Source organism: Pleurodeles waltl, chromosome 5 (assembly GCF_031143425.1).
Source record: "Pleurodeles waltl isolate 20211129_DDA chromosome 5, aPleWal1.hap1.20221129, whole genome shotgun sequence".
Classification (NCBI taxonomy): Eukaryota; Metazoa; Chordata; class Amphibia; order Caudata; family Salamandridae; genus Pleurodeles; species Pleurodeles waltl.
Genome location: NC_090444.1, coordinates 762,506,459 through 762,530,090, shown reverse-complemented (window position 1 = coordinate 762,530,090; position 23,632 = coordinate 762,506,459).

Genomic DNA, 23,632 nt, shown 5'->3' with positions numbered 1-23,632 from the left:
TCTATTTTGCATATATTTGTTTTGACGCATACATAGTTTGCGTGAATATATTTGATTCATAACCTACATGTGCGGCAAAATACCATGCATTACCGGGAAACTACTATTTTAATGGATATCCCTATGTGTGGGTTGCGCTGGTGGAATTAACGCTAGGGGCCCATTAATGTTTAGTATGCGTTTGTGTGGTTTTTCAATGAATTTGCGTAAAAAAGTCTGACTCAAACAATGTTTGCGTGAATTTTAAATATTTTACATGCATGCAGCCTGTGTCTATATGAATATAGGATTGTATGGCCTGCAGTGTGTGGTATAGTAGTTGGCCACATGTGGTAGAGCATCCAACTGCGGCCCGCATTTATACTATCTTTGCGCAGCATTGACTTCATTTTCTGACGCAAAAGAGGCACAAAGTTACAACATACAATTGTAATTGGTAAGTCTGCGCTGATTTTGCGTCAATAAATGACAGCAGTGATGCGTTACAAAAGTATAAATCATGGTCTGTGTGTTTTGTATGTGAATTAATTGTTACAACAACATGTGTGCTTCTGATGGAACAGCATGCAATACATTTGGAGTAATGCTCATGTATGAGTGTGTTACAAATGAGTTTCTACATCAGATGGTGATGTACAACAGTCACGATATGTGTTTGTAATATGTGTTGACTCATTTGATGTGTGTCGTTGTTTGACTTTGGGGACATTACATTTCCCACAACACACAGTACACAAGGATGATTGAGGATGGATGATGAGGGCTATGTTGGATATTTTACCCCTCACATGTCATTAATTGTTGGCTAAGACTTCATGGTGACTTGTGTGTAAACTACCCTTAGGTCGGCCATTTGTACACGTTTGGTAGGTACAGTGTTTGTGGCACTGTGCCTCAATTACAATCATAAAATTGCTATGTACACGTTAGTTTGACTAATGAAAATTACCTATGTTACTCATCCTGCTGTGCTGGACCTGCAGCCCTGGCTGCATGTGTTCACATATTTTCAGAGGTGCATTGCACAAAAGTGTCCTGTTCAAGTGCGTGGGCATGTGTACCCTGTCTCAGTATTGGGCTCCATGATGTTACGGTTTCGTGCAGGTCTAGTCAAGAGTCTGTTGGGGCAACCTTTGAGTATCTTCCAAGGCAGAATTGTCCTAAAGCAGAAGAGCAGCTAAAGGCATACAAGGAGATAGGGCAGCTATGGTAAGGCAGATAATACAGAAGAGTGAATACAGAGCAACCTTAGTGTGGAAAATTATGTAACAGGTCAGTAATGGACAAACATGCAGGGCTCATCACTAAGATTGTACATGGGGTAGGGCTCAGAACTTCCCACAGCAACAGGGAACGTCAGTGCCTCTGTACAGAATAATCTCACAGCTAGTCACCACGCAAGCCCCATAGAAAGGTGGCAGCAGAAATTAATCTGTGTCTGGACCCTCAGGGCACCCAGATGGTTTGTCCCTACGTACACAAGACTAGCCCTTGTTTGTTGGGCAGGAGACACAGTAACAAATCCTGGAAAACAGCCATCACACACTGTCACTGTTAGGCACTAATGACTACATGCTAAACTAGACAAACGATGTGGGCAGGATTAGCCTCCTGGAAACCAGGTGCCAGAACAAATACAAAGGTAAACACTTCTATGCAGGTGAGGACTGAAAGTACACTTACCAGGCACGATACCCCAAGAGGAAACAGAGGGCAAGGGAACCAACTAGGAGGAAAAGGTGCGCACAGGGAACAGGCTGTGGTTGACGCAAAGACTGGAACAGGTCTGGGTAAAACAGGGAGCAGAGTCTGACTGGAACAAGCAGGAACAGCACTGTGTAAACAGAATGCAGGATCAGGCGTAACCAGGACTGCAACACAATCCAACAAGGGCTCTGGTACACAAATGAACTGTACTCCAATGCAAGACGAGGAGCTTCAGGGAATGGCAGCTTCTAAGCTGTTCCAGGCAGCAGCAAGGCCAGGGCAGATTCACATGGCTGGGCTGCACGAGAGAGCTCACAGGTGTGTGCAGATTCAGTCTCTCGCAAGTCCTGGAGGACAGAATCTAGTATAAGGGGACACCCGGACTTTTCCCATAGGAAGCTATGGTCAGAAGATTACAGGTCTTACCAACTACCAGGCAGTGCATTATGGGGCCTGAAGTCCATGCAGGCTAATGCATATAGGAAAGTACCATCTTGCCTGGCATGTTACCCCCATTTATTACTTATATGTATGTTTGTTTTTGCCTGTGTCACTGGGATCCTGCTAGCCAGGACCGCAGTGCTCAAAAGTTGTGCCCTGTATGTGTTCCCTGTGTGGTGCCTAACTGTATCACTGAGGCTCTGCTAACCAGAACCTCAGTGTTTATGCTCTCTCTGCTTTTGAAATTGTCACTGCAGGCTGGTGACTAATTTTACCAATTCTGATTGGTACACTGGAACACCCTTATAAACCCCTAGTATATGGTACCTAGGTACCCAGGGTATTGGGGTTCCAGGAGATCCCTACGGGCTGCAGCATTTCTTTTGCCAATGGTGTTAGACCTGAAGCAACACACATTGCACACCCCTTCAACAGTACTTATTGCTTTGGGGGTGTGTGAGATTGACTATGTGGCCTAATGTAATAGTAAATGGTTCATCTTCCAAATTCTGCTTCCAATGCAGGCCATGTCATTGTCACTGTGTGCTTTGACATTGGTCCCTTGTTGCTCTAGAGTGGCATCTATTGTTATTGGCAGCCGTCATTTGTCCATAGGTGTGTATCCCATTGTGTCAGGGTGTACAACATAACTACATGTGTCACACCTCAGTGTCTTCCTGCCCACATGTCAATGTAATGGTGTATGTATTGTGTGTCCTACAGGGTTGCTGTGCTGTGTGTATATTGCTAGGTTTATGTACTTACCGACAAGAAGGCCATTGCCATGTCATCAGTCCTGGAAGTGCTGTGTGATGGTGCTGTGGAAGAAGATGAAGGAATTATGTACACTCACAGGATACCTGGCCAAGATGTTGGTAAACAATCCCTGGTGGTCAACTATGGCCTGCACATTTATGGAGTGAGTGTGCTTTCTGTTCCGGTATAGATGCTCTGTTGCAGCAGGTGGTGCAATCCGGACATGGGTGCAGTCAATAGCACCAAGCACATGCGGGAAGCCATGTATTTGGTAAAACCCCTGTTTGATCTCCTGCTAATTCTGCTGTGTGTTGGAGAGGCTGATGTGGTGGGGTGTGAGTGAGATGATGGCATCTAGGACCTTGGGAAGGAAGGCGGAGAATGAGAGCTGTGATACCCCAGCAACCAGGGCACCCATTGTTTGGAAGGAGCCACTTGCCAACATGTGCAGGACAGCTACCAGCTTGGTCACCAGTGGTATATTGTGTGGTGTCTGCAGGCTGGCTGTTATATGTGGCTCAATTTGGCGCAGCAGCTGCTGTATGGCTTGCCAGTTGAGCTGGTACCTCCGGATGATATCCTGCTCCCTGAGGCCTGGAGGGTTGTCCTGTTCCTGAAGACCCTCTCCTGCCTTCTGCGTTGACTTTGGGGGCCACGTTGGGGTGGTGGTGGCTGCTGCTGTTGGTCCTGTGCTCTATCTCATCTGGCATGCTACATCAGAAGCATCTCCATGTTGTCCTTCCTCAGCAATGATGTTGCTTGTGTGTGTTTTCCTTATGTGGTGGTGTGTTTGCCCCCATTTTAACCCCTGCCCTGACTCAGGAGTTAAAATTTGAGGCAAATCGGGCTTTGCGTCATTTTTCGAGTCCGCATCCCACCTGTGCGTCATTTCCGCCCTGTTGGATAAATATGGCACTAGGGTGTTTGAGTCATTTTTTGAGGGGAATGCCTACCTTTCATCTCATTGACACAAAGGCAGTTTCACGTATCCTTGAAATGATGCAAACTCCATATTTTTTATGCTAGCCATGTCTAGCATCAAAATATAAATATTGAGTTAAGTTTGCAATGGATTTGCGTAAAAAAAAAATGATGCAAATCCAGCACAAACAGAGTATATATATGCCCCTCAGTAGCTAGAGACACAAGTAAACATAACGTTAAGTAGTTACAGGACTTCTAGTGGGGATTGGAGCAGGAATATTATTAGTAAATCCTATACTACGGGATATCTCTTTTGTATTTATAAGACACCTAAAGGAAGAATTCAAATTACCTATTGATCAATCAGAACTTTTATTTAGGTTGGCATTGGCATGATTAAAAAGTCAAAGACCTGAGGATCAATTCAACCCAAGCAAAAGGTCAACATGCGTCAGCCTCTATGTGATGCTCATACTGAGTTTTGGGCTTTCCTCAGGACAGAGGTCCTTTCTGAGCACTACCCCAACAAAATTATGAATTGTGTCTGTTTGGAGCACTGTTTTAAGTGGTGGTGAGAAAAAAAAGTTGCAAGGTAAGTTGAAGTGAACAAATCAAACTGGAGATTCCTGAAAAGATTGCTACCCTGATCCTCTTAATGTATTGGCCACAAGAAAAACTGAAACACAGGGAAATGTACTGCTGAATAGAAGCAATTAGATAGCAGTCTAATATAGGAAGCTAACCGTTATACGAGCAGTTACCAGAACCCATGTACTATTTATTTGTCAAGTAAATACAGTTAGAAGGTGTAGATGTCATATGACTATGTATAGTAATAATGCTAACAAATCTGCACATTCCCTGTGGAAGAAGGCTCTGGAAAGTAGCGAGTTTCTATGCCAGGATGCAATATCCAGCATACAGGCACACACCCTGGGAATGAGTTGTCAGGTGTTTCTAAAGGTTAATCGGGCAGCAAGGGCATTTCGATCACATGTAGGGCTATGAGGTAACCACAGGTATTAAAGAGATAAAAAGTTAAAATAGTGCTCACGTCACATCTATCTGAGGAAAAAGTAAAAGACCAGGGGCTGTGTTTATAGGCCCCTAGTGCCAAAGAAGTGTCACTTTTTGTGATGCTCCTCCGGCGCTAAGCACAGAGCCGTATTTACTAGGTGATGTTAAGCCACTTTTGGTGGCTTAATGTCACCTTGTAAATACGGCCTCTTCCCACGCGGCGCTGTGCATGGAAAGGTCTTGCAATGGGTGATGCTGTGGACGCGCCACAGCAACACCCATTGCATTTTGATGCTGTCTCAGATTTATGAAATTTCGTAATCCTGAGGCAGCGCTAAAATCTAATGTGGTGGCATTAGCAGGGCGCAACGAGGAGAAATACTTTTATTCCTCCTTTTTTTTTTTGCTTTTTCTATGTGTGCTGCATTCTGCCGCACACATAGAAAGAGCAAAATGCCAGAAATGTACTGTTTATGTGCTGGAAGGTGCCCCTTTCTGCACATAAACAATCATTTAAAAATGACGGTTTGACACTCCTTTGTGCTGCATTGTGCAGCATACACAGGAGTGCCAACGCGCTGTTAGTGATTGTTTATGTGCAGGAAGGCACACCTTCCCACACATAAACAATCACACCCCTCAACACAGACATCCTTGCACGATGGTGCAAGGATGCCTGCGTTGGCGCTGGCAGCTAAATTTAGCACCAGCGCAGGGAGAAATGCAGGGGTGCGCCATATTCCCTTAAATACTGTGCATCCCTGCATTTCTAAAGTGACGCAGCGCAGCGCTGCCAATTTTGGCGCAGCACCGCGCTGCGCCACTTTTCTTTAAATCTGGCCCCAACTCCTTTTAAGAGTAGTTACGTAGTGTGGGCTAAACTATGGTCAACCTGCAAGGACCCATGAGGGAGTGTGGTCCAGCAGTAGTATAAAAAGAGGGGAACAGACAACATGTCTCGATCTAAATGAAACAATTGGATGTTGCATGTAGTCTTGTGCCATAACATCATACATCTCGGTTTACTCTATAGCGTGTGTACATTACCGAAGTACTGCATAAGGCTGATAGGCTAGACTGACCCATCAAGGAATCAGATTCACATCACAACATAAGGAAGCAAGGACTCCTCTACGGTGTGTGCTTGCAAGCTTGAAGCACACTAAGGGCCATATTTATACTTTTTGACGCAAAGCTGCGCCGCCGCAGTTTTGCGTCAGAAATTTTACCGCCGGCTAACGCCATTTCGATGCGCCGTGCGGGCGTCAAATTTATACTTTGACGCACGACGGCGCAATCAACAGGTGGGAGTCATTTTTTTTTTACGCACATCGCGGCGTCAAGTCGTAAAGGAAAACGACATTAACGTGACGTAAATGACTGTGGGTCGATTTACGACAGCGCAACCCGGAAAGCACCGTTTATTTTTACACAATAGCGTCAAAAATACCCGCGAACACTGCCCTTTCAGCAGAGGAGAGCCAAAATGGATCCCAAATGCCACTACAGATCCCAGGAAGATAACCGCAGACCAGAAACCAGCCAGGATGATCCATACAAGAACCAGGACATGTATAGAAAAAAAGAAAGTGTCGCTTCAGTGCAGAGGAGCAGGAAATCCTGGTTAAAGAGGTGACGGAACACCAGCACCAACTGTTCATCACCTCTAAGTTGCCAATCAGTAGGAGAGAGGCCATATGGCAACAAATTGTTGACAAGATCAACAGTGTGGCTGAAGTACGCAGGACAGTCACCGAGTGTAAGAAACGCTGGCATGACTGCAAACGTAGGACAAAGGAAAAAATGGCCAGGAACAGGAAGGCAGCACTGCAGACTGGAGGGGGGAGTCCAGCACACCAGGAGGCCCTGGACCACATGGAGGAGATGGTCGCAGCCGTCATCCCTGTGGAGATCGTCACAGGGATTCAAGGACAGGACAGTGCAGACTACCACGAGACAACACACATGCAGGGTAAGTCGCATGGGGAATTATAATGCAATAATGTTGACTGTAAGCAGGGGGGGAAATACCTACTACACATTGCATGTAAGTCAGCATATACATGGAGTGGCATGGGTAAAAGGGCACGGCAGGGGGGCATGCCCTGCGCATACAGAAGCTGGGGCACAACATAACACAACACCAACAACAGTCCCATGGGGGCATCCTGTCATGACAACAATGGAGATAAGGGAAAGCCTCGACAGGAGGGAAGGCCACTACGTCAAACTTACATCCTGGCACTCGTCAGCCAAAATATCTCCTACATTAACTAGGGCCCTATCAGCAATCCACTAGCCAAAACAACAACTGCAATGTAACTGCAACAACAGTTGACACTAACACCTCTGATCTCTGTGCAGTTATAGTAGCCAATGGCAGTAACCTCCCCATGGAACATACATACCTAAAGTAGGGGGTGAGGATGACATCTGCAACAATCTCCTGAAACAAGACAAAGGCCCCAGTACACTCAAATGTCAATGCCCATAGTTGTCACAAACATCAGCCAAAGTAAACAGCAATAGGAGCGACACAGCACTAAGTACACACACATGCTGCATATGTCAGGGTCCTTCACATGCCTGGCTAACAAGGCAACATCACAAATGTCATACTGCTCAGACAACAGCATTGAGGAGGGGACACATGCAACTGGTCACTGAAATACACCTGCACAGTCAGAGGACCAAATAGGACATTGATACGATAAACAGGGCAATCCAATTAAACACACATTACCCAACATCAGCAGGACACATTAACAATGTCTACATCCATATCACATCATAACATTGCCATGCATAGGATATGCCGCATGTCAATTACAATTAAGTCAATGTGAACAATCAGGGATTGGGGCAGGTCCTGAGAGGCAAGTGTGCTGCCAGGGCAATCAGAACACCCACAGCAGGTGAAAGGTCTCACCATAAGAATAGATATACACGGAGGGTCGAGTAGGACAAAAAGATGGCTATTCCCTATTTGGTACAAAGCCACACCTAGAGGCGATTAGGCAGACAAGTCTGATAACTCAATATCATACATGTGACACACAGGTGGGCCATAGGCCTATAACAATGCCCATATGAAGGACAGCAGATACCAACACCAAACAAGATCACAAAGTAAATTCATCAAAAGGCTGGCATGTTACGTAAAAATTGTCACAACACAGACACACTAATTGTACCCTGTTTCATTGCAGAGGAACGTGGATCTCCTGCCGATATGCCTGTCCCAGATTTCCCTGATGACATGGATGACGAGCCCATAAACATTCCCCAGGAGACCATCCAAAAGGTCCTTGAAACCCTCCAGACCCCACCTTCAGTCACAAGGAGGAGCACAGAACAAGCAGCCATCACAGAAGAACCACCCACCACCCCAATTGCAAGACCTGCCAGCTCCTACACAGCTGAGGACTCTGACGACACTGGCACCAGCTTTGAAAGAACTGTAGTTGGAGTACAGCGGGAGCTGGCCAAGGAGGTGCGGGTGGAGATGCAAAATATGGCAGCCAGCCTTGAGGGGGTGCGCTCGTGCATGATGTCATCTGCAGATCAGGCAGCAGCTATGCAAGCCCTAACATCCATACTGCAAGGACTACAAGAAACTATAAAGGAATTCACCACTGCAGTAAGGGAGTTGCCACAACATCTCGCACCCCAAACTTTCCACTACATGCACGAATGCAATCATGACTCCCTCAGGGCCGACCTGGCTGCCTACCATCGTGATGTAGCTGCTATTCTCAAAAACCAGCAGGCCCTCCTTGCTGCAGTACTGCCCTTAAGACCTTCACAGGGAGCAGCCACCGGGATGTCTGACTCCACGTCTTCTAACACTGAGGTGTGTGTTGCCCCTTCACAACCAACAACAACAAGGACACAGCAGGCAACACACACATCAGAAGAAGAAGACATGGAACAGATCACATTCACACGGAAGAGTACCCGGAAGCACTAGTCCCTGCACCATGGTCTACTTTGACCAAGGTCCTACGTTTTGTCAAATGCCAGTCTCACTACAACTATACTCAATGACTGTTCTGCTAACCACTGTATGACTTGTCAGCATTGCCAGTGAATGTCTCTCTCCTACTAATCGGCAAATCCTGTCCCTCTGCACTGTCTGTAACATCACCCCAGCATGTCAGGAGCATCATCCACACCCCTTCTGTAGGATCACCATGTAAGAATGCACTAAAACGGACTCAGCAAACATGGACAATGTACATTTTGCACTACAGCACCTATCAATAAATAGCACTTGCACACCTAATATGTCTCTGTGTAATTTGACACATCGACTGTGCAGTAGATAACTCAAAAGTGCCTGTGTGACAACCATGTAGCTTGTCAATACAACTGTCCTGACATCATGTAGTCTTATACCTCTGTGCAGTGGCCAGGATTGCATCATAGCCTGACCATCCTGAGGATAACAACTGATGAAGGGACAAACCACACACAATCATGCTGTGTTGGACAGAATAATGCTCCATCAATAGCAATCAAAGTCAACTAATGGTGGCTGATAAATGTGGGCACCATGCAATACTAAAACATTAAATTATGCAGTCTAATCTAAGCAAACACAACTAAACACAGCATCAATCGCCCTTTCTGAGTATACTTCCAAGAAGGGAAGTGATGCTGAATTTTTGCACACATGATCTATGTCAGTAATGAAGACAAGAAGACAAGAGTGTTAACAACACCTCATCTACAAAGATGTCCCTGAACATCACACTGCAGTCCGACCTAATAAATTACCCACAATACCAAGTCTGGAAGCACACTTTGTGATGTAGAAAACATACTCATCAACACAAATCCTTTGTGATCCATGTAAACTCCAAATGGTGGTTCTATCAAATGGTGGATACTTACCAAGTTAGCACATGGGTAGCAGCCATTTTAAACCTCTTTTTTCTTCGGTGTGTAGCATAGGACACAAATGTCATAGAACAACAATCACCTACACTGATGGCAAGGCCATGATCAAGTAGCAGTTAACACATAATGCAAAGGGTTAACTATATATTTATTCATAAGTATTCACACCAGAGGCAACTAAGGGAAAAGTCATACCTACACTAATCTAATCTGACTACTCCTAACCCACAACTGTCCCTAACTAACCTAAGCTAAACTTACTCTACACATATAACAAATCAATCTAAACATCAATCCCCCCACCCACCATTATGAGACAGGACACATGCAGGACAACACATACTAACCTACACACATACTATACTATCCTAAACAATCATATATTTTTTTGTATTTTTTTTATAAATTTTTTTTTTTTTTTTCTAAACAGACAGGAATCCCAACATTGACCCCCACCCACCCACACACTCAAAAATGAAAAATAGAAAGAATAAGGACCCCCCACCCTCCTCCCTAACACTAACTAAGCTAACAACCTATACTAACCTAACACTAATCCCCAAAACCCACCTATCATGATAAAAAGGAAAGAGGAGAGAGGGGAGGGATAAATTAAAATAGGCCATATAAGTCCTAGAGGTTGGCCCTTCGTAGGGTCCGCCTGATGGACCTGACCCGCTTCTTTATGTACGCCACATCCTGGCTCAGCTTGTCCACCTTCCGAATGAACTTGTCCATTTTGCGGTCTAAAACCTGGAATGCCGCAGGGTCAATTGGAGGTGCTGCTGCTGTCTGTGTGATGGCAGAGATGCTCTGTGTGGGAGTTGTTTGTAGCCCACTGGACTGTCCTGCAGCTCTGATATTGCTGAGTCCAGGTCGTGCTGCAGAGGCAGGGACAACTGTCCCGCCGTTGCTGGGGCCACTTGGGGAGAACTGGTGGTTGTGGTGGTGGTGGCTGTAGTGGGCAACGTTGGGCCACCCTGTGGTGAGGCCCACCATGCCCCGGAGGCCCGATCCGCCTGGTATTTTCGGGCCATCCGTCGGAACCCCGACTGCACCTGCACGATGTGCCGGTATCTCATGGCCCGCCTTTCAAAATCATGCCTCTGTGCGGCACTCATGTTTGCAGCTGTGAAGACAAAGGGCAACTATTTACCATAGGAAATGCATTGGGTGGAATAGCACAATGGGTCAATTGGAAATTACTTTTACTGTAGTTGTAACAGTTCATATCACCACATAGATCATTGAAAGTCTCAGAGGAAGTACATGGGAAGCCTGCATACAAAGGGCATCTCACACCTAGCATATACATGTCTATACATGATGGGTGACATCAGCCTAAACTTCTCATCAAAATAATTAGTAATGCAGCTGACATTATGGCTGCACCTCCTCCGCCTTTTGCCTTGACTACATATGTCAGTGTATGTGATAAAAATCACAACCCTCAATATCTGCGATTTGTAATTGGATTTGCTAGTATATAACTCATGTGCCATAACCGAGTGTGTACACTAGGTTCAAAACAAAGTTTCAAATGGTCACAAGTATGTGTAACATACTGGTTGCTACAGTCCTAGGTACCCTATTCCCAAACACATGGCAGTCTTTGAGGGGGGGGTGGGAAGAACATCCAACAATCCCATAATCAATGCACATCCAGGAGTGTATAGAAAGCTCAACAAGTTTTTGCCTCCACACACACAACACCAGTGAAGGGCTAGCAACAAATCGGAGTCAGCTAAACCTTGTCCTATCCAAGGTCCACACATGTCAAAATGTACTGACTTAGGCCAACATCACATACTATCAGTGAGGCATATTTTTCTACAGACACAGAGGAGCAAGAACACCCATGATCATGAGTAGAATGTACGCCTAGGCCATTGCACTCTAGTCCCACACACTTCTAGTACAACTTGTGGAAGTACATGCCCCCGGAAGATCCAACCTACAGTGTACTCAGTCCATCGTTAACTAGGGAAGCAGCAGATTTCAGACAAGCTATTTGCAGAAGCTATCTGGGAGAATGTCAGTCTGAAATGCAGACTCAGTCCGAGACAAGTCCCAGAGCTACTCTTACATTAACCAGTGTATTCCACATGACTCACCCCATTCCCCATAGTGGGCCCTAGTGGAATGGCCTACAGACCCAAAATCTGAGAAATGGATAAGCATAGGTCAACTCAAAATGAAGTGATAACTGAAATCCCACTAATGGAGCAATACTAATGAATGGGCAGCGCATCAAACCTTGAATTCTGTTGAACACACAGTAATCCATCATGCATCACCAGCAAACATTAAAAATAGCACACATGCAACACTCACTGTAGGTGTCGGGGTCCTCAAAATGAGCCACCTCTCCCACTGTGTACGGTGCAGGTCCACCTGTAAAGCATGGAAGGAAGAATATACTCAGAATCCGTGCACTGCCAAACAATTGCAATTACAAAGACAATGTCGGAATATGACATGAGTAATGAAACCCTTTCACACATGCTCATACTGCATGGAATTATTCATGAGCAACATTTACATTGGATGAGTCTCCTGCTACAGTTACACACCCTACTACACACATGCAGTGGCCTGGACAGTCATGTGGTGGCAAAGATGCACCTCCATTAGTATGCACCAACAATATAGGGGTGAATTCATCTCATCATGTGCATCCAAGAGAGACATCCAAAAGCTGGTTACTTGAGGACTGCATGACCTCTCAAACTCAAACAGCCTATGTAGTCATTTTCCATACACACCAACCAGACACACATGTGACATATGTGTGGACAACATTGCTAACTTCAATTGACGTGAAGGCAGCACTCATTTATAGTATCATGTAGGGTTTACAAATGTCAGTCTAGCTATGGCGTCTACATATGTAGGTATGATGTTTCAACATCCATTTTTCACTGGCTATTGTGACCTGTAGAGTCCTAATTGCGTCATTAATGTGTCTCTTGTCTGACACAAAGGCAGCACTACATTACATACTGCTACAGGCAACCGGTATGTGTAAAAAACATGAGCTACCTGACTGCTAGCATTTGTCTTCCTTCACATTGTGCATCAATTACCCAGTAGGTTTCCCTAGCATTACACACAGTCAGCTACTTATCTGGCAGATTGGGTAACAATCATCACATGTCGCCACACAGCTTTAAATTGTGCACATGTAATTGATCCGACTCACTAACATGGCCACCAATCCTGATTCCCAGGTGGTCCAACAGATCTTGTTCCCTGGATATCAGATCAGCCCAGCGGTGCTTCAGTTGATGGTAATTCCTTAGGCTACCATATACATGGACCGAGTGATGGCGCACCTTCCCCCACCGGACTTTACGGGCCTCCGTGTGATACCCCTGTATCACCCTACCCCCAGCCTCCAGCATGAGTGGGAGGAAATGGCAAACAAGCCATATAAATCACCCCAATTCCTCCTCACCCATCTTGGAAAGCCGTGGCCTACCAGACATGTCAGCACTGACAAAGGGGAAAAAGTTGTAGAAAAAGGAAAAGGGGGAAATGGGGAAAGGTAGAGTGGTGAAATACAAAGAAAACTTAAGAAGAAGAGGCCAACTAACCCCTATATTACAGTACCCACAACAGACTCCCACAGACAATAAATAAAACACTGGACTTGACAAAATAATACAACACAGACTCAGACAGTATTCAACAACAAGACAATGATGACAAAAGCACAATTGAGATGGTACACTGGACACAAAAGCTCTAATACACAGGACAACACTTTCCACACAGCCACACAGTCTAGAATAATCTGAGACTGCAAAGTGAAAGTGAAAGTACACCCACTGTACAGATTCTGTAAACAGGATATCCTATTACATCACATCCTGCATAAAATTTCCGCAGTTTTTCCCCCGCTATGCGTCATTTTTTCACGCATACAGCTTGTGCGTCATATTTTTTGACGCATAGGAGTGCACATAATGCAGAGTCAAAAAAATGTTCTTCATTGGTCTATTATATTTGTTGGAGGCTTATTTTACAGTTCTAGAGTTGAAAATTAAGCCGCTGGAAAATATGATATCTAAATATGAAAAATATTTTTGACTCTGCATTATCTGCACTCCTGTGCGTCAAAAATTATGACGCAAAAGCTGTATGCGTGGAAATATGAAGTCAAAAGACCGCAGCAGGTATTACGAGTTTTCCCCTGGGCTGGCGGGCGGTTGCTGAAAAACCGCCCGCCAGCCCAGGGGAAAACGACCTTCCCACGAGGATGCCGGCTCGTAATCGAGCCGGCGGAGTGGGAAGGTGCGACGGGTGCAGTGGCACCCGTCGCGTATTTCAGTGTCTGCAGGGCAGACACTGAAATACTTTGCGGGGCCCTCTTACGGGGGCCCCTGCCGTGCCCATGCCATTGGCATGGGCACGGCAGGGGCCTCCAGGGGCCCCGCGACCCCCCCTACCGCCATCCTGTTCATGGCGGCTTTCCCGCCATGAACAGGATGGCGGTAGGGGGGGGTCAGAATCCTCATGGCTGCGGAGCGCGCTCCGCAGCCATGGAGGATTCAAACGAGCAGCGGAAAGTCAGCGGGAGACCGCTGACTTTCCGCTTCTGACCGCGGCTGAACCGCCGCGGTCAGAATGCTCGTTGGAGCACCGCCAGCCTGTTGGCGGTGCTCCCGTGGTCGGTGGCCCTGGCGGCCACCGGCCGCCAGGGTCAGAATGACCCTCACAGTCATTGCATTGCATAGTCATTGCATTGCAATGATAGTAAGTGGTTGGAATTACTGTTGGCAAGAGTCTAGTACTACATTCCTGTTCCTAAAGCATTAGCATGTGAACTGCCTGATGTATGATGCCTGTTTTCCCCTAGTTGAGTGATGGTGTTTTAGTTGTATGCCATCTGCTGCGATGATCCATGTTTACTACATGTATGTGAGTCATATGTGTGGTCCTCAGCTATTGCCCTTCAAAGGTGAACTGTACAGGATGTCTGTCATTTACATTGTGTGTGTTTTTGACCATTGTATAGTGGCCATTACATTTGTGGTGTATTTTTTTGTGTCATGATTGTTATATCATTATTGCTCAATGAGACAACATTCTTCTTCAGATATTTCAAGCTGAAGGTGGGCAGAAATGAATAGGCCAAACCATGATGTGGTGTTTGTTATCAATGTTTATTTACAATAGTGCATTAAGTGGTGATGGTGATAATTATGAAAAGAAATTATTTACAATGTGTTGGCGCCTACGCACTCCAGCAGCCGTGTTTGGTTGTTCCCCCTCCTGTTGCAGGCCAGCATCCTCCTCTTCTTCGTCTTCAGGCATGTAGGGGTCTGGTTCGAGGAGGGGAATGTTCCTTTTTACACAAATGTTGTGCAATATTGCACCCTGTGAGTATGATCCTACAGACCATCTCGGGGGAATATAGTAGGCTACCGCCAGTGATGTCAAGGCAGCGGAACCTTGACTTGAGGATCCCAAAGGTCCGCTCGACAATGCTGCGTGTCCTCTTATGGGCGTTGTTGTATGCCCGCTCTGCAGCAGTACTCGGGTTCCCAAATGGTGTCATTAGCCATGGCTGGATGCCATACCCCTGATCAGCTGAAAGAAAAACACAGAATGGGATCATGTAGATGTAGCTGGCACTATTGAAAAGACCTTTAATGGCAGTAGTTGTCTTGTGTTGTCTGTGACTCTTTTGTGTACTAATGTGACATCCTGTTCTTGTAGGCTGTACCATCTGCATTGTGTTGTTTCCTTAGCTGAGCAAGTGTTTGTCTGCTAACCGTTTGTCAGCAGTATGTTTTGGGATTTGCAGTACAGTGTGCCCTCCCTAGCATTGTGACTTGTGATACAGGTGTCCGTGTGTCTTCACTGAGGGTGAGATGATAGTTCCGTGCACATTTAAATTTGGAAGTGTTGTTAACACGTTCATATCAAAGTACCCTGTACATCCCATACCTTGAAACTTATGCAATGTATTAATGTAAAGGTCATTGTGACACTTACAATTTGCAAGGTGACATTTAGGCAACCACACTCATTAATGTCTTCACATTAGGCTGTACAGTAAATTCCAATGTGTGACAGGTTCAATGGTGAGTTAAGAAACATGGCTAGTGATGTCAGGACCTCAGTGTGTTCCTGTCTAGATGTTGCTGTTGTGGTGTATGTGTTGTGTGTCCTAGAGGATTGCTGTGCAGTGTGTATATAAGTAGGTTTCTGTACTTACCAACAAGTAGTCCATTGCCATACCGTCCATCCTGGAAGTGTTGGTTGATGGTGCTGTGACAGAAGATGAATGAGTCATGTACACTCCCAGGATATTTTGCCACGATGTTGGTGATCAATCCCAGGTGATCGACTATGGCCTGCACGTTGATTGAATGTGTGTGCTTCCTGTTGCAGTAGAGGTGTTCTGTTGCAGCAGGTGGCACAAGGCGTACGTGTGTGCAGTCGATTGCACCAAGGACGTGTGAGAAGCCACTGATGAGGTAGAACCCCTGTTTTGTTTCCTGCTGCTTCTGCAGTGTGTTAGGGAAGCAGATGTGGAGGGGTGTCAGGCGAATGATGGCATCCAGTACTTTTGGCAGAAATGCGGAGAATGATGGTTGTGATATTCCACCAACCAGGGCACCAGTTGTTTGAAATGAGCCACTTGCCAGCAGGTGAAGTACGGCAAGCAGCTTTGTTTCTGTTGGGATGGTGCGGGTGTCACTAAAGTGGGGGCCAACTGCAGTTCAATGTTGCGCAGCAGCTGCTGAATGGCCTGTCAGTTCAACCGGTACCACTGTATGATGTTGTGTTCCCTGAGGCTATGCAGGGTTGTTCTTGGGCGGAATATCCTCTCCTGCCTTCTGCGCTGCCTTTGGGGTCCCTGCTGGTGTTGTTGTAGCTGCTGTTGTTGCTGCTGGGCTCTGCGTCTACGTGCACGCTGGATAAAAATCACCTCTATGTCTCCCTGTTGCTGCTCTGCTGCTCTGCTGCTCTGCTGCTCTGCTCTTTGTTCTGTGTGTTCTGATTAAATACAGGTGTGTTTGCCCCATTTTAACGCCTGCCCTGACCCAGGCATTAAATTTTGACGCACATCGGGCTGTGCGTCATTTTTTTCCTCCGCCTCCCGGCCGAGAGTCATTTTTGCCCGGAAGCATAAATACGACGCACGGCTGTTTGCGTAGTTTTTTGGACGGAACCTGCATATCATTAACGCAGGGCGGGTTGCTGCATCCAAGAAATGACGCACACGGCGGAATTTTTGTCGTCCGCGGGCTCGGACGTCAGAGTTTAAATATGGGGCAACGTTTGCGATTATTGTGCGTCAAATTTTTTGATGCACAATCGGCGCAAACAGAGAATAAATATGCCCCTAAGGTTGATAGCTGTGAGACAAAGCTTGGACATTTAAGATCATTGTGAAAGGTGGATCTGTTTTATGAGTAAAAGAACTAAACAGTCTATTTTTATATAGTCAAACTCATTATTATACATGGTATCATTCTCTAGTATATCTGATGAAGTGAAAGTAAAGTAACTTGTGAAAGGTTAATCAATGTAGCAGTAAACACAACATGTTAAAGTTATCTGGATCGCTTGATCTGAGGTGGCGCCATAATTCAAGCACTGTTTTGAGTAGATTGCCAGTCACAATGTACTCTGTGACGATTAAGGCATGTGTACATTTTGGTGAGAAGTCTACCTCATCTGAACTTGTTCTCTGCATTAGCATTTTTAATTTTGTTTACTTATAGATTTGTAACAGTGGAAAAAGCAGAGAATAATTGACAAGTGTTTATGAGACAGATGGATACGGAAAATCGAGACTAAATATTAAGGGGGTCATTCCTACATTGGCGGGCGGCGGTCGCCGCCCGCCAAGAGGGAACCGCCGAATGACCGCACCGTGGTCAAAAGACCGCGGGGGCCATTCTGGCTTTCCCGCTGGGCCGGCGGGCGACCGCCAGAAGGCCGCCCGTCGGCCCAGCGGAAAACCCCCTTCTACGAGGATGCCGGCTCCGAATGGAGCCGGCGGAGTCGAAGGGGTGCGACGGGTGCAGTGGCACCCGTCACGATTTTCAGTGTCTGCAAAGCAGACACTGAAAATCTTTATGGGGCCCTGTTAGGGGGCCCCTGCACTGCCCATGCCAATGGCATGGGCAGTGCAGGGGCCCCCAGGGGCCCCACGACACCCGTTACCGCCATCCTGTTCCTGGCGGTGAAAACCACCAGGAACAGGATGGCGGTAAGGGGGTCGGAATCCCCATGGCGGCGCTGCAAGCAGTGCTGCCATGGAGGATTCCCTGGGGCAGGGGAAAACCGGCGGGAAACCGCTGGTTTCCCTTTTGCCCTGGAAGCACCGCCAGCCTGTTGCCGGTGCTTCCTCCCTCCCCGGCCCTGGCGGTCCATGACCGCCAGGGTCGGAATGACCCCCTAAGTAGCCAGTCAAATGCCACAAGTGAAACATCATGTATACTCGCTCCCTTCAGTAATTTCATGCACACAATAAAAGACATGGCATAGTACAATGCTACACCATTACAATGTTACAATATGATATTACAATGTTACTCCTAGATGGAGCGCACTTGTACAACTGAAGGGGCAGTGGGGGACGGAAAGGGTGTTAGGTGTAGGAGTGTGGGCATGTCTGCTGTGATTTGGTGTAGGTCCCACCATTTCTCTCCTATGGTGGTTTTAGAAATTGTTACCAGACAGTATCCGTTGTATTTTGTAATCTGTAAATGAGCTTTTCATAGGAGGCTGTCTTAAAAATTTTGGTGAGCCGCCCTACGTTTTTTGACAGGAGAGGCAAGCGCCAGTGTGATCGGATGCAGAGCTTTGCTGTGGTTATCACAGTCATCAGGAGACAGTGTTTGGGATTTATAAGTGAAGGCAAGTCACCTGTGTGGCATTTTTAATGTTTTGCTGAGGGCAGTGTCATTTCAGGACCATGTGGTGGTTTTGCGAGGGTAGGTCGCTCCCCCTGCCGCTGCAGCACCACCAGCCCAGGCTCCTGACACCTCCCAGCAAGACCTGCTAAAACCGTAAGTACTCCCCCCGCCCAGCCCAGCCCCTCGCCCAGCCCCGCGCTACTCACCTCTCTTTCCCTGTACTTCTGTCTTCTGCCTTCCGCTCTCTCCTCCAACCTTTCTCCGCACCTCTGCTGTCCATTTCCCTTCGGTTTCCCTTCGCTTTCTGCTCCTCCTTCTGGTAGCCATCTTCCTCCGCTCTCTGCTCCTCTTCTGCAGCCCACTTGCTGCGTGTTCTGCTCTTCCTCTGTGCCCTGCTCCTCTTCCTCACCGCGTTCTCTTCCTGCTTTGCTCTTCATCTGTATTCTTCACTTCTCCTCTGCACCCCGTCCTGCGTGTTCTTTCTTCATCTGTGTTCTTCTTTTCTCCTCTTCCTCACCGCGTTCTCTTCCTGCTTTGCTCATCATCTGTGTTCTTCTTTTCTCCTCTGCACCCCTTTCTGCGTGTTCTTTCTTAATCTGTGTTCTTCTTCTTTTCTCCTCTTCCTCACCGCGTTCTCTTCCTGCTTTGCTCTTCATCTGTGTTCTTCTTTTCTCCTCTGCACCCCGACCTGCGTGTTCTTCTCCTCTTCTGTACTTTTCTCTGCATGTTCCTTTTCTTCCTCTGTGGCCTTCTCCTCATCTTCTGGACGCTTCCCTCCTCTGCTTCTCTGGTCTCTCCTCTTCTGCCTGACTCTTCTTCTTGACTCTTCTTCTTGACTCTTCTCTCTTCTCTCTTGACTCTTCTCTCCTCTTCTTCTTGACTCTCGCTGCCACTTCCTGCTCGGCCCCGCCCCCCCTGCTCCCATTCATCGCCCCCCTCCCGCCTCCTGCCCCCAGCTGACCCCTCCTCCCTCTTATGGCAGCCGCTGCGCGGCCGCGCAGCGGGTGCGCCGCTGGCACGCCAAACCCGTCCGTGCCTGGACCGCGCCCAGCGCCACGACCTCTGGCCCCCAGCACTTCCCTACCCCACAGCACTGCTACGACCCCAACACCCTCCACGCCCTCAACCCGGGGCACTCCAGAACTTGCTTCCAAGCCAACCCTAAACGCACCCATGGACCCTTTGCATGCCTCCCCTGCAAAGTCACCTTCCACTGCGAAACCACCCCGCCCGCCAGCCCACGCGCCAACAACCACCTCAAATGCATCCTGATCAACGCACGCTCTGTCCACAAGCACGCCATTGAACTATGGGACCTCCTGGACTCCACCGCACCGGACGTCGCCTTCATCACTGAGACCTGGATGAACGCCTCTTCGGCCCCGACATCGCCATAGCCATCCCCGACGGCTACAAGATCTCCAGGAGAGACCACACCAACCAAGTCGGTGGAGGAATCGCCATCGTCTTCAAGGACTCCATCAACGTCACCACCTCAACCGAAGACACCCCCCTCGCCGCCGAACACCTGCACTTCCAGATCCACACCGACCCCAGGACCACCCTCAGAGGAACTCTCATCTACAGACCCTCTGGACCACGCGCCCTCTTCAGCGAATCTATCACTGACTTCATCTCCCCGCACGCCCTTGCCTCGCCGGACTACATCCTCCTCTGTGACCTCAACTTCCACCTGGAACAGAACAACGACCCCAACACCACTGCCCTGCTCGCCAACCTCGCCAACCTCGGTCTCAAGCAACTGGGGAACACCCCCACCCACATCGCCGGACACACGCTCGACCCCATCTTCTCCGCCAGCAACCACATATCCTTCAGCCACTCCTCCGTAATACACTGGACCGACCACAGATGTGTCCACTTCACCTTCAAACGCGAGACTCTCCCCCTCCACACACAACCCATCCCACGCAGACATTGGAACAAAATCCCCACAGAACAGCTTCTCTCCACTCTCAGCGACAACCAACCCACCTTCTCCACTAACCCCAACGACGCAGCCCTCAGCCTCACGCATTGGATCACCAACTGCACGGACAACCTCGCACCCCTCAGACGCCTCCCAAGACAGACCAACACCAGGAAACCTCTTTGGTTCACAGACACCCTCAAGGAATCTAAAAAAAACTTCCGCACCCTCGAGAAAGCCTGGCGCAAGGACCACACCGCAGAAAACATGTCTGCCCTCAAAAACGCCACCCACGAACACCACCAACTGATCCGCACCACCAGACTGGACAAGAACACTCACAACAGCAAAGAACTCTTCAACATTGTCAAAGAGCTCTCCAATCCTAACGCCTACTCCAACGCCATCATGCCCTCACAAGACCTCTGCAACTCCCTTGCCACCTTCTTCCATCGTAAGATCACCTACCTACACGACAGCTTCGGACACCAGACCCAGCCAACCACCACAGAACCTACAACCCCAGCCATCATCCTCAATGCCTGGACTTACATCAGCACGGAGGAGACCAAAGCTACCATGAACTCCATCCACTCCGGTGCCCCCTCGGACCCCTGCCCACACTTCATCTTCAACAAAGCCGACGACATCATCGCCTCGCATCTCCAGACCATCATCAACAGCTCGTTTGCTTCTGCCACCTTCCCCGAGAGCTGGAAACAGGCAGAAGTCAACGCCCTACTGAAGAAACCTACGGTGGACCCCAGCGAGCTAAAGAACTTCATCCCCATCTCGCTCCTCCCCTTCCCTGCCAAAGTCATAGAGAAGCAACTTACCAACTTCCTTGAAGACAACAACCTACTCGACCCCTCTCAGTCCGGATTCCGAGCCAATCACAGCACAGAAACCGCCCTCATCTCAGTTACAGACGACATCAGAACTCTGATGGACAATGGAGAAACAGTCACCCTCATCCTCCTCGACCTCTCAGCTGCCTTCGACACCATCTGCCACCGAACCCTAATATCCCGCCTCCGCTCTACCGGTATCCAAGGACAGGCCCTGGACTGGATCACCTCTTTCCTCTCCAACCGCTCCCAAAAAGTCTACCTCCCACCGTTCGGCTCAGACCCCACCAAGATCATCTACGGCGTCCCACAAGGCTCCTCGCTCAGCCCGACTCTCTTCAATGTCTACATGAGCCCCCTCGCCGACATTGTACGCAAACACAACATCAACATCACCTCCTACGCCGACGACACTCAGCTGATACTCTCCCTCACCAAGGACCCCGCCAGCGCCAAGACCAACCTGCAAGATGGAATGAAAGATGTCGCAGAATGGATGAAACTCAACCGTCTGAAACTGAGCTCAGACAAAACGGAAGTCCTCATCCTCGGAAACACCCCGTCCGCCTGGGACGACTCTTGGTGGCCCACGGCCCTTGACACACCACCGCATCAACCCACGGCCCTTGGCACCTCACCACATCAACCCCCTCAGACCACGCACGCAACCTCAGATTCATCCTTGACCCACTTCTCACCGTGACCAAACAAGTCAACGCCGTATCATCTTCCTGCTTCCTCACCCTCCGCATGCTCCCAAAGATCTTCCGTTGGATCCCCGCCAACACCAGAAAGACTGTGACCCACGCCCTCGTCACGAGCCGCCTGGACTACGGAAACACCCTATACGCAGGAACCACCGCTAAACTCCAGAAACGCCTGCAGCGAATACAAAACGCCTCCGCCCGCCTCGTCCTCGACATACCCTGCAACAGCCACATCTCCGCCCACCTGAGACACCTGCACTGGCTTCCCGTCAACAAGAGGATCACCTTCCGGCTCCTCACCCACGCACACAAAGCCCTCCACAACAAGGGACCCGAATACCTCAACCGTCGCCTCAGTTTCTACACGCCCACCCATCAACTTCGCTCCGCCAACCTCGCACTCGCCGCCGTCCCTCACATCTTCCGCACCACGGCAGGTGGGAAATCCTTCTCCTACCTGGTGGCCAAGACATGGAATTCTCTCCCCACCAACCTCAGGATCACCCAGGACCACCTCGCATTCCGGAGGCAACTCAAGACCTGGCTCTTCGAGCAGCCCCCTCGCCCTAGCGCCTTGAGACCCTCACGGGTGAGTAGCGCGCTTTATAAATGTTTTTGATTTGATTTGATTTGACATTTGAAGAGGATATGGACAGAGTCAAAACCTGTTATGTTGTATCTCCAGCAGTTTGAGTGGGGCAATAGGCCTGCTTTCTGGAATTTGTTGAGTGTTCAGTCCCAGTCTTAGAATTTTATGTGTGAATTTATCTCCCCTTTGTGTAGTTTTTCAATGAAATCTTCCAAATTGTCTTCTGTATATTCTGTGCATACCAGTCCCTGCCATTTTCTCTATAAGTGTGATAAGAGGGGGATTTGCCTGCAACTGGAGGACTATGACGTTTTAAAACTCTGCTATCACCCCATTGTAAAGTCCCCAGTGCTGTAGATAATGAATGATGGGAAGCCATGTGTCCCATGGTGGTACATCTACTGTTTTGGTGAGACAGAGTGACAGTTGAAATTATCTACATTTCTGGTTAGGGGAAATATGGTGTGGCGCCTCAAAGGGTTTCAGTTCCCCATGTTGCATCATCTCGTTAACAGTGAAAAGGCCTGTCTTTTGTCATTCTTTCCGCTAGATTTGTCTACCTGCAATGCAAAGGTTGGCACTGTTCGAAAGGGGTGCTGGGATTGGTCCTCAAACGTTTATGTATATGTGGCCAATACTGTACCATGGCTTGTACCATGGGACTTAATGTCACTAAGGAGGGGGGTTTGTGTGTATACAGTAAGTGTAGGCCTGCACCTCTGTGTGAATAAGTAGCCAAAAGGTAGGGTTGTGCAATAATGCTCGATTTTTGCCCAATGCCCCCATGTCTTCTATGGGTTATCAGCTTGGAAATCTTCAGTCAGTATTTCGTGCCACATCATGTGAATTCTTTCATGCCTTTGTCTAAGGATCTCAGTAAGGAAGTGTTGCTCTATAACGGCAGGATACCTAGGATGTATGTGAAACGA